The following is a 12,262-nucleotide window of genomic DNA, read 5'->3' as shown; positions in this document are numbered from 1 at the left end:
GGCGTCCCTTCGCGAGTAGAATGTTAGGCCCCTGCGAACGCGAGCATTAAATTTCACCGCGGCTGCGAACGTCCTCCAACCAGTTTCTTCGCGGAAACGGCTCAAGATACAGGAACGCGCTTTTGCCACAATATAATCCTATATCAACCCTATCCTCACTATAAAGCTCGACCATAAAGCACCATAAAGCACTTATATAGTGTTCTAGTGTTATATAAATGCGTAACAATGTGCGGCGGGACCGTGCTTGTCAAGTACGCTATTATGGTTGTAGCACGGACATAAACCGCCTGAAAGTAGATGTAGCACGGATTGCCACCATACGCAGGTTTTACCGCCGAAACCTGAAAGTGGATCGTAGTTCCCCTCTCAAAATAGATGCAGATGGCGCCTTTTCCCAGTGCGGAAAGTCGGTGTCGTCGAAAACGCCGTGTTGGCCGCTTTGACGTTCCTCTCTGTTCAATACTCAAGTAGAACAGAAAATCATGACGACATCAAAATGACGTCAAAATTACAAGAAAATGGCCGAATTATAATGAAAAACTGAGTTTTCCTCATAATTTTGACGTCATTTTGATGTCATCCTGATTTTCTGTCCTGCCTGGATACGCATCCATATCTCAACATCATCGGACGATACATTCCCTATTTGGTCTCATATCGCACATCGCACCTTTTATCGTCACTCACGACTGACCGATAGCGGCCGGTCACCGTAGTCTGCGCGTGCGTCCTCAGATGACGACGTGGTCGCTCGAGTTCCCGCGTGGCGTCGCTCTCATACGCGCCTGATCGGTGGCTCGCGGAATGGGATTCCAATATGGCAGCCGTCGTGATAGCCGCACAAGTCAGTGTCGCGGAAATGTTTTGAACTCACAACTCGAGCAACCGCGACGACCGGTCGACGTGCGACGCATAGGTTAGTAGGGCGATGTGTAAACGCGTCGGCCGCGAAGCTCGCGTCCCGCGATTGATCCAACCGGTTTGTGTCAGCAATAAAGCAAGGCAGGTCGCCCTCGTGAGAGAATCGTGCTCCGCTCGCGCGCGCTGCTTTGCGGTATATCGTCTCCGCGGCCGCAAGACGACCGTCCGGATACGTCCGCATAGATCACGCCGGGTGTTTCCATCCCGGTCGCGCCGGCTTGACGTTCGTATTGTTCAACACACGCGACGACGCTTACCGCGTCAACGAGACCCGCTGTCCTGTCCTTCGTTACGCGCGACGCCGCGCCGCACCGCGCCGCGTCGCGCCGCGCCGTGTCCGGATCCGCATTGTATACATTTACGACGTGTGCATGGTACGTGTGTCCTACGTGTCTTCCTTTCTGTCAATCGCTTCAGGACGGTGCGATCGTACATCTCTCTATTCCTCTCTATCTCTTTCACCGTCTCCCTCGTCGTGAGTGTCAGGTGTGTGATTGCTGTCGTCGTATGTATATTTTCCTGCATGATGCGTGCGTGCGTGCGTGCGTATTGCGTGTGTGTGGTGTGTGTATGTGTGTTGTGTACATGTGCGCGCGCGTGTATTCCCCCGTACGAATTTATTTTGGCAATGTCGTGCTTACGTCTCTCTATCTCATTCCCTTCCCCAGTTTTTTCCTCTTTCGTTTCTATTTATCTATCTCTCGTCATCGTTTGTCGCCGCGTGTGCGTGAGAGCGCGTGTGCGTGCGTGTGTGTGCCTGCGTACGTGTGTTTGGGCATCAAGAGAAAAGACATCCGCTGCCAGCTGATGATCCACCACGTCGTATTCGCCTTCGATCTGTCTTTCACCTCGTGCTACAACGGCATGCGGCTCGAGACATGCGACCACGTCGGGACCATGTCGAAAATATCCACGAGCGTCGTCACACCTGAGCCCGGCAATGTCCGGTAAGTCTGTGAACCGCCAATTTATTTTCGAAACTGCGCTCAGACGGGTGTCCTTGTGCAGACGATGACAGGTGTTCTCGAACAAGACAGCGGAGACGTGTCGTCGTCCGCTTGATCTTCGAGATCGTATCCTCGTAATCGTGATCGCAGAGATTAATCCTGTCAGCTCGACACATGTTCGTGATATCTAGTATATTGTGAAAAAGTTCATGGAAATATCAGGGAATAATTAATATTGCATATATTCATTTTTTAAAGTTCTGTTGAAATTCTGATAATTGTCACACGCAAATCTTCAATTTTACGAAAAAGATCGAGTGATATTATGTTTTATACGTGTTAAGTTATAGTAATTGGCGTAACGATAACGTTATGTGGTAGCGAGTATTAACGGTAATATCGCGTCGTTTACTGCATACGTAAACAATGAAGCCTATTGTGTCGACCGAAGGATTAATCCCTCCTCTTGTCAAGGGCACATTCTTTTTGAGGTCACTTGTATCTGAAATTTAAGTCTCTCTGAGATATAATTTTACACGTATAATAATATCAATATACAATATTTAATTCATGAATAGGTATGATTGATGCAGAAATCAAAAATCAAGACGCGAAAATGTAAAATGGAAAATTTTCTTAAAATGGAACATTTACAAGAACTTGAAAAATATAGGCTATAAGTCATACTTACTTCGCCATGTATATCGTAAATGTAAATAATATCGTTTGCATAATACGGGGGTTTGATTACAATCGGTTCGTATTGTGCCAACTCGCTCGCTCACTCGCTCCCAAAATACACATTCCGAAAAATGTCATTATCATCGAATTTCGTTTGGATAAAGTGTCCCAGCCGCAGATGTGTGCCGGGAATGGCAGGCGCGTTATCAGATATGCTAGAAATGCCTTGCGATATCTTGAATTTTAATACTTGGTCACGTTCGCGCTCTTTTGTGTCGAGTACAACGCAGAAGGGTCCAATTTCGCGCACGTGAAATACTTGCGAGCTACGACATTACCAGATTTCATTTTGCGCAACGTCATTACTCTTTATTCTCGAAACTACCGAAATATTGCAGACATATTATTTGTTGTCTCGCAAGGTATGCGAGTAATAAACGGCTCGCGCCGGAGAGTTTCCGTTGTCCGAGTATTTTCATTCAATATTGCGTGTGAGATCCGTGTCCTGTTCTTGAACATTATCCTGAATTGTATTGCGTTACGCTTCTGTGCATACCGTTCCTATTTCAGTATTCTAATTCTATTCTATTAATTTGTACTTCGTTTCCGTCGCGATTTTCTTTCACGGTCCCCGGCTAATCTGCAAATAACTCACTGTCACTGTGACGTTATTTACGGAATCTCGCATATTAACGAATTCGAACGTAATGCGGAAGGTGGACGATTAATCATCGAGAACGGATAAAGTCCGCTCGTTATTACGTACGAAACTTGTCTCGGATTTTACTTTGCATATCTCTTTCGTAAATCTCGCAAGTACGAGATATAACTTACCGCGACGCGCGATTGTTAGAATGCGCAATGCGTATCTTGTTTTCTATTTTATTATTGATGTTCATGCCTTTTTTCGAAAACGCAGTTTCTCCGGATGGTTTCACGAGACTCTGGGATGTCCTGACGCTTAACTGATCGCGCATTGTTAATTGCATAACTTACGTTGCGTGCCGGAAACGCTATTTACCTCAACGATAGTTATTATAATCGTCTTCCGGTTGCTCTTGACACGTATTTACGCAGGGAACGGATGTGATTTCGCGATACGCGCTTGATTCTCACTGTACGTCATTGCACTGCGCTTTATCGCAATCCTTGAATGTGATATATCTCGAGTTATTTTTATTGTGTTAATGGCTGTACGTTATAAATACGTGACATGCTCGTGCGAAATGTCGATGTCACGATTTATTCGAAATACATCGATCTCCGAGGAGATTGTGGCAAACACATATATCATAAATAAATTTTCTATCATGATGGTTAGATAACTAAACCAGCTAGGTTAAATATGTAAACATCTTTTTTTGCTTCCCCCCCCCCCCAAGATAATGTAGGATACATTTGAAGTAGCGTACATTGTTTCAACTATAAATTACTTGATGAACTTGTCGATTTTTTTAATAAAAATTTAGAAATTTGATTAGAAATTATCGCCGATCGTGGCGTTTAACAATATCAACATGAGAGGTTAATTAAATCTTTAACTAGACTTCCGTTCGCTATAAAATAAAATAGAAGTAAAATTTGCTTTTAAGATTTATGGCAGAATATATACTTTTTGGAGAATTAAATCGCTGAAAAATATCTTCAGTGACATTTTTGTTGACGTTAAATAAATATTTATGACGAATCTCTTGTCAAATGTTCGCATGAAATATATACGTGCGTGTGAAATACAATATCTTGTGAAAGAGATGAAAAATAATTTTCTTCTCCTCCTTTTCTTCGTTTTAAAAAAAATATAACGGAATTAATTAAAATTTATGAAACTTCTATCTTAGATAAATATTATTGTGAATTATAGCGGACAGATGACTGATACATGACCGAATATAATATGACAATATGACTGAATACAATATCGCTTTAATACGACTGAACAAAATATTCTTTCGTACGGCGCTTTGATTGTCAGTCGCGACGACTGTCTGCCGGTAACCGACGTAAGAATGAGCCTGGTGTGTAATTCTGGCATGTTATTTTCTCGCGTACATTGCGAAAACTACATGCGGAATCACTCGCTAGATTCGGTTTAACGATAAACTTGCCAACCGTGAGCAAAGTAAACGACTCGCAGCGACGACTAACCGAAGCTATGTGAATTCAGTTGCGCGATTCTGTACGTAAATATTTTGACCTTGTTCTTTTGAAAAAACTTCATGTGGTCTTTTATCGCGTTATCATGAATTAATTATTTATTCATGATCATGCAACAATAAGCGAGTCGAGTCTCGAGTCAACTTTCTTATATATAATTCAATGACGCAAGAAACTTCGCAGCGAAGCATCATGTGCATGACGTATCTTTTTCCATCTCGCACTTTATCTCGGTTACATTTGCTCCACAGCAAGATTCTATATAATTAGTTGCACGCTGCGCAAAGACGCTGAAGTAAAATTAGAACACGTACACTTGTTTCGATGGGTCAATACTTAATTACAGGATTAACGATGTTCTCGCTCGCGAGTTTAACGAATTTGCTTTGCCTTGCCGTATCGCTGTCGAACGATTAATTTGTACGACTTACGTAGAATGTCCCGTTTCTACTACATTATATATTTTAAATATGACAATGATAAATTTTTACTTCGACAAATTATAATCGACTTTAGGAAGGAAATGTTGAGCCAGTTGCAGTCTCGAGTAATTAGTGATTGGAGATAAGGGGATTAACGGGTTTCCAGCAAACTAAGTTTCACGAGAGTAAATAAGTAACGGAATCATGTACTTCGCTTAATTTCATCCTAACTATATATTTTAGAAGAGTTTTTGATTTAAATATTATTACAACTAGATACTGTATTGTGAGCATTTTTCGACAAACGATAAGTAAATTATAACTTTAATCTTTTTATTTATTTTTTACTTCTTAAAGGCGTAACGTTTAAATTTATCAAGAATCTATGTTAGAATCTAAAGGTCCTTCTACAATACGTGTCGTAAGTTGTAAGCCGTAAGAATTGGCGAATCACAGTCGATTATTACAAAAATAATCGGCTATAATTGGTCAATTCTTACGGCTTACAACTTACGACACGTATTGTAGAATGACCTTAATATACTAATGCAAGTAATTACGGTAGTAGTGGAACATTTTATATATATGAGCCATTATTTATCAGTTCGGTGTCAATAATACTGAGTTTAATTGATGTCTAAATAATAAAGTATTACAGTAGAGACGGCTGTTGTGTGATTTTTAAGATTTGCCATTATACACACGTTCTTGGTACACCATGAGAAGAATTAAAACATATTGATATGTGTTTGCAATTCATCGAATCAAGCACAAATGTTTTCCAGATACTACGTCTTATGCCACTCATAAAACGTTAATTTTGCAATAAATCGCCTGGGTTATTTACTTCCGGGGGGGAAAATATTCTGAAAGGGAAAACGCGCGAATGAAATTTAATTCCAACGATGCGAGGACAATGAAAAAAGTATACATAGAAAATGTAATTAGATTTGAGATGTTTTATGCTTACTTCTAACTTTGCGAATTATCACAGACGGCTCTGGGAATCGCAAATCTCAATGAATGCTAAAGAAACCAACTAAGATTTATAGCGACTCTTTACGCGTTCAGCTAACCGCGTTATTAATCGTATTTATATTTTGTGCTCGCCATTCGTCCGTTAGGGACAATTTGTGTTGTATTCCAAGAGAATTATTTTTCGTTGTTTTCAACACGTTTTTGCGTGCTACATTCAAATCTCATCAAACAATTACGACGCCGATAAAATCGCATTGTTCGTACTTGTATTATTCCACTGTCGCGAAAGAAGAAAGTATAGAAAAATGATCTCATTGCTCTTTAGCCTTTTTTTATTGTTCCTTCATTATAATACTTGATATAATTATCTCGTTACTCGAGTTGTACTCGTTTTGTGTTGAGCAAGTGTTACACCGCAATTGGCCTGAACAAGTTAAAATTAAATTACTCAGCCCCAAATGCGTGAGAAAGACAACGAATTAACTTCAAGTATCACTTCGTTGTTGGGCTTTCGAGAAAGGAAGGTGCGGTTTGCATATTTAAGCGTTATGCACGCGATATTAAGTTACACGAAAGTATAAATTTCTTTGACGTCACATCTACAGCGTGGTTTCGTAATGTAAATCTGTTAGAAACACACAAATCCGACATGCTCGCCGACTGGTGAAAAATATATCTCGTAATTCCTAATATTTATGTCTCTCGCGACTAAATGTACCGCTACCTGCATGTTTTACTTACCGACTGACAAGTTCCTTAAACACCAGACCAATAATTCATATCAGTCGTTGCACTCGCGACGTTTACTGTTTCTTCTTCATTCATTCTTATTTCCACAATATACGATTTGTCGTTCAGATTTGAGAGGCCGCGCGTCTTAAAGATTCATAACTCAATGTTAATGGTTGTATTCGATTAGACTCAAGAAGTGTCTTTGCGTTTCTCACGAATGGCTGGATTTTCACACTCGTTGCGAAGAATTAGTCGCTGGTGCTTAACGAATAAAGATAAATAATAAATGCGTAACGCGCGGTAAGAAGTAAGAGAAGATTGATCGCGAAGCTGCCTCTTGAAGTATTTTTGCTTCCACCGCTACGTCGTCATCGTGAACGATCGCACGAGGGAGCAATTTTTTTTAATTGGGTCAGCTTTAAAATTTACACCGTAATGGATCTTCACACGCAATCTTGCGCAAATAAATTTTGCGTTATTTATCCTCCATTTTGCACTCTTTCCTGATCGTCAGTGTTATCTTGCTAACGCTATATCGCGATACATTTTGGGGATGCAAATGGAGAGTGGCCGGAATGTTGCTCGTATTTCTTGGGACGCAATTTATTAAGATATACACTACACAACGTACACATTCCTGCCGAAGTATCTTCGAGTGTCTGAACCATAATTCTCCATTTCTCCGTGCGTTTCGCATATATTGTGCTCGCAATGTGCATGAGAACATAATATGACGCGGTAGATTACGCTCGTCCTTCGTATCTCCAAATTTAGTGTGTAATATTATTGTGAGATATGGCTATTTTCCAATCCTACACGCCGCGAAATTGACGGACGGCCATGGTGAGTTATATTTTCGTTTCGCGTGGAAACAACTTGTTCGGCTAGGTATTCAGACATTTTAGCTGGATATAAAATTATGGTCTCAGTTAATTATCGTATATTCACAATCTGTTCATATTATATTAAATAAGAAAATAGGAATTATTTTTTGTAACTTTTCAACTAAATGTCGTGCTTATTGCACTTGCACTTTCAAAGAAGATACTGAAGAGACTTTAATACGACAAACAAATGTTTTTCTCGTGTTTAAAGTATAAAAATTTCACTTAAAATTTGAGACATTTATTCGCAAATTTCTATTTTGTTCACAAAATAGAAATTATTATCTGTAATTTTTCAACTAAACATCGTACTTATATTCTTGCCGCTAAAAAAAATATCGTAGAGATCTTAGTATAACAAACATTCTTTCCGTGTATTTAGAATATAAATGTTCCATTTAAAATCCAAGATATTTTTTGTTCACAACTGCACGTATTTAGTAATGAATGATCTCGATTCGACTTTCAGAAAATCGATTTGTTTCCTTCAAAATTTGCTTTTTTTCTGTTTGATTTATTCGATTACAAATTGACTTTTTGGAGAGAGTTCGAAAATATGCTATTAACGCTATTTAGCACTATACAAGCTGTTCGCCGAGCCATATGATAGTATTATCATGACATCACTAATGATACCATTGTATGTTAAAATTATGTGCTGTCAACACTATTTCTTCCGAGGTAATGCATTGGTAGCGTTAGCATTTGTAAACTCCGTGAACGTTCAAAATGCTATGAACGTTGTACATTTGTTCACATGACTGTCAGACGGTGCGTATTTGGTGTGTATATCGTATTTATTATTTTACTATTATTCATGTACGTAATAGACAATAGTGTTTAAATAAATTTTCAGGATATTAAACCGAAAGTGTTTAAACTGTGAGAACGATGCCATAATGCAATAATGCTAACGCTATGCTGTTGTGGAATTCGATGTCACTATCGCGCTATTGTTTTCACAAACAGTTTTGGTTGCGTTTGTGTTGATAGCGCTAATAGCATCTCTCCGAACGCACTAAGCCCATAGCCACACATACCGCAAAAACATACCTGATTGTCGGGAAACCATCATCTTTTGTAGTTCTTACTTTCCTTTGTTTGACATTTTAAACTCCTCGGATATACGACTTATAAATATTGAGTTAGTGTGGCAGTTTAACAATATTCGGTTAATCTAACGGTTTTTTAAAAAGTGTTTACTTATTATTACTTAGTATATTAGCATTAGCAAAAAAATTTATGAATTGGGTCCGTTTTTTGAGAATATTATCTTTATAATATCTTTTTAAATAACATCAAATGGATTTCTCATTAAAGATATATAATATAATGCTGTCTGCTCTCAGCCGTCCATATTAAAAATACATGTATATGCGGGGACAGCTCAAAAACCAGACATAATATTTTTCATGAAAAATCAAACAGATATCATCTAAAATGATATTAAAAAAATAATATTTTCAAGGAATTTCTCAAATGCGGTATTTTAAAGAGCTCTTTTAGTAGATGCTTTTGGTGATGATTATTAGATATCATTTTGACATTATTTTCAAGATATCTAAATGTTATCTTCAACAAATTTTCTTAAAATTTTCATTCTGACATGTGTATACTATCTGGTTGTCTTCTTATAGAATATAAAAACTTAAAAGAATATTCTCATTGGTTTTTCAGCTTAAATTTTCATTTACATCCGTGGTTACAGAAATTTGTGTGTTACCCGCTTTACATTTTCTTTTTTTTAAAGCCGACAGCACATGGTATTTGTTTTCGTGCCGGATCTAATGAGATTCAGCACAAAAACAAGCACCATGTGTCGTCGACTTTATAAAATAAGAAGAAATATGTTTAAATATGCTCACACACACACACACATACGATTAATTTTAGATCGATTTTTAGGAAATATATATCTTTAGACCGATTTTTTGATAAATCGACTTTAGTTATTTCAATTCCGAGGTCGATATAAAAATCTCCCATCACTAATGTACGTAGCTGCACTGTATCCGTATCTTAGCGAAATCTGATCTACCGTGACGTGCTCCGACATGTTCTAGTACATTGTGAAATTCACCAGTGAATTATTGCTGTTTTCTATTATCCTTTGATGCAGGTATTCTATTGCGATATATAACTCGCTGTTATATTTTGGCATAATTGAGCGAACTGTGACTATAATTCCATACGCCGTTGCTAACGAAATATTCGTTCAATTGAAATCTCTGTTTATGCGAATCCGCGTTTCGCACTGCGTACGATAATTCTTCCCTCTGGCATGTCGGTAGTCGTGACCTTCGTAACCGAAAGAATCGCCGGAAGGGAGACGAACTTGTCTATATTTCGCTGCCAAATACATAATGAGAGGCGACTCGTCAAGTGATTCTTCGTAACGCAATCGCGCACCCCAGTTTTGGCATCGGGAAATCGCACCACAAGCATCGGGAGACTTTAAAGTCCGTGCGAGAAAAACCTCACGATGTGAAACTCGCGAATTATTTTCGCATTCAAACGCTCTTGCGTGAGTCGGTATCGATATCACCGCCGCACTTCCTTCATTTCTATTTTTATCTGTTCGTAGCCGTGCTTATTAGGCGATCCGTCGTGATACCGCTAGTCACTTTAAAGGCCCACGCGGTTTTTTATACGCACGCGTCCGCGAGTATCACTTAACTTTAATGCAGATGTCGCTTGACTTTGTCGAGATTAACGAATCGAATTTAGTTTTAGTTTTCGATCTTACGGATACGTAAAAGCATAGTTTGTTTGTTAATCGCACGTGTTGTCATGTCTATATTGCCAGATATAAACGTTACAGATAATTTTCGCGTATTTTTATTATTGTGAAGCTTGTATCTATAAAAGTTGCAGCTGGATTTTACTATGGGATAAACGTGTCAATCGCGACTTACAACAGCGATCGTTGCTTGAAAATCGCTTTTGTGAAGTCAACCGATGTAATTACACGGGTTTACAGGGTTTACCAGGACCGACTGTTCGGATTGTTCGGAAAATTGATTTTAAGATTACACAAAAATCGATTTTCTCGAAATCAATTTCCGGTTCGTAATTGGTTATGTGAATCGGTGGGACGCAAATGCCTTCGTAAGCCGTATAATCGCGTTTAATTCATCTGGATAACACTCTGAATGTTACTTCGATATCCTAATAATATATCGGGAATTAATAGTTGGATCCGTGAGGCAGTAAATAAAAGGAAGCGGTTGATCCTCCATATCCGACAACTTTGTCATTTTGTCCCTCGAGTTTTGAGCGATCGAACAATTTTTTTCCCGCGATTCGCATGATCGATCGAATACCGAAGTTTTACCCACCCACCCACACACGTACAACGTGAATTTTCGCGGTAGAAAGTCGGAAAAATCCTATCGTGTGAATGAATGAAAATAGCCGCGTTAACTTTTCGCGCAAACATGCATCTTCAACGTAATTTCGAAGCATAACGGAGAGACGAAAGGAACAATTACGCATCTGATTCGAAGATTCCATGCATTCGAGTCGCATTATCAGACGCGGAAACTTTTTTGATTACGGAGCGCCAAGAAAGCTATACCGACGACTTTTATATCGCCGCGGTCTTTAAATTTTAACTGTGCGTGAACTTTTTTATGATCGCGCCCGTGCAAGTCGCGTTCTCGGGATTACCTTTGCAGAGCTCTCTCTCCTCTTTCTCTTCTTCCTCCTCCCTCTCTCCCCCCTCCTCTCTCTCTCTCTCTCTCTCTCTCTCTTTCTCTCTCTCTCTCTATCTCTCGTAGTCGTCGCATGGAGCTGCAGGCGATAGTAATATGCAAGGATAGTAACGATCCGAGGCGGCGAATATATCGCGCGAGGGTTGTCGGTTACACAATCCTTTGCACGAAATCGGTGGATCAAACTATCATAACTTGGCACCATTCCACGTTGCGCTTCGACTTCTTGCCTCGTCTGTGCCTGCCAGAGTTATGCCATAGATTAACATATTGGCTGCGATCACACGAGAGAGAGCAACGATGCTCCCCCGCATGCGAAAAAAAATTCGCTCGATAACGACATTTTTATTTGCCGATACGATATATACGCTCGGTGGTTTTGTATCGCGTATTGTGATTTCACGTGATTTAGAATCGTTCAGGTTCAGGTTCACGCGTAGAGTCGCGAGAGAAAAATTTTTCAGAATGATTCATACCCTCTCGTGGCACTGATGAGTAGTCTCTTAATGAGAAAAATGCAAATAAGCTTGTTGTGTCCGCGTAGTTGACTTTGCGCACGTTCAAAATGTATACATTGAATTGATTCAATAAGAAGTGCCTTAAATAAAAAATATCAATAAGAGACGTTAGGTCATCGGCGAATTTAATGTAACGAGACTCTTTCACTGAAATATTTTTAACCGCGCGCGGTGTAGATGTAATAAATATGAATTATGCTGTTAAATTTTTCAAATAAAGAGCTGACCTTAAAAGCGAGCGAAGGAAGAGAGAAGAGGACGCAGCCGCGCGCGCGCGCGTGCGTTATAAGCATTGTTTGCTTGGGTCGC

The 12,262-nt window shown here is 39.5% G+C and overlaps 2 protein-coding genes across 2 annotated transcripts in view; both read left to right on the top strand.

Annotated features, from left to right (window-relative positions):
* Window positions 1-802: 802 nt before the first annotated feature.
* Nca (neurocalcin homolog) overlaps window positions 803-12,262 on the top strand; it is a 184,747-nt gene continuing 173,287 nt past the window's right edge. Inside the window, exon 1 of the mRNA XM_025302681.1 lies at window positions 803-919. The gene's annotated coding sequence lies outside the window, so the exon portion shown is untranslated. The remainder of the gene's footprint in view (window positions 920-12,262) is intronic.
* The window catches only part of LOC105189001 (neuronal calcium sensor 2), a 153,608-nt gene continuing 142,841 nt past the window's right edge, over window positions 1,496-12,262 (top strand). The window contains exon 1 of the mRNA XM_025302683.1: window positions 1,496-1,871. The gene's annotated coding sequence lies outside the window, so the exon portion shown is untranslated. The remainder of the gene's footprint in view (window positions 1,872-12,262) is intronic.

Source organism: Harpegnathos saltator, unplaced genomic scaffold (assembly GCF_003227715.2).
Source record: "Harpegnathos saltator strain DR-91 unplaced genomic scaffold, Hsal_v8.6 scaffold51, whole genome shotgun sequence".
NCBI classification, from domain to species: domain Eukaryota; kingdom Metazoa; phylum Arthropoda; class Insecta; order Hymenoptera; family Formicidae; genus Harpegnathos; species Harpegnathos saltator.
Note: the sequence above shows the minus strand (reverse complement) of the source record. Positions and strands in the feature narration are given on the sequence as shown.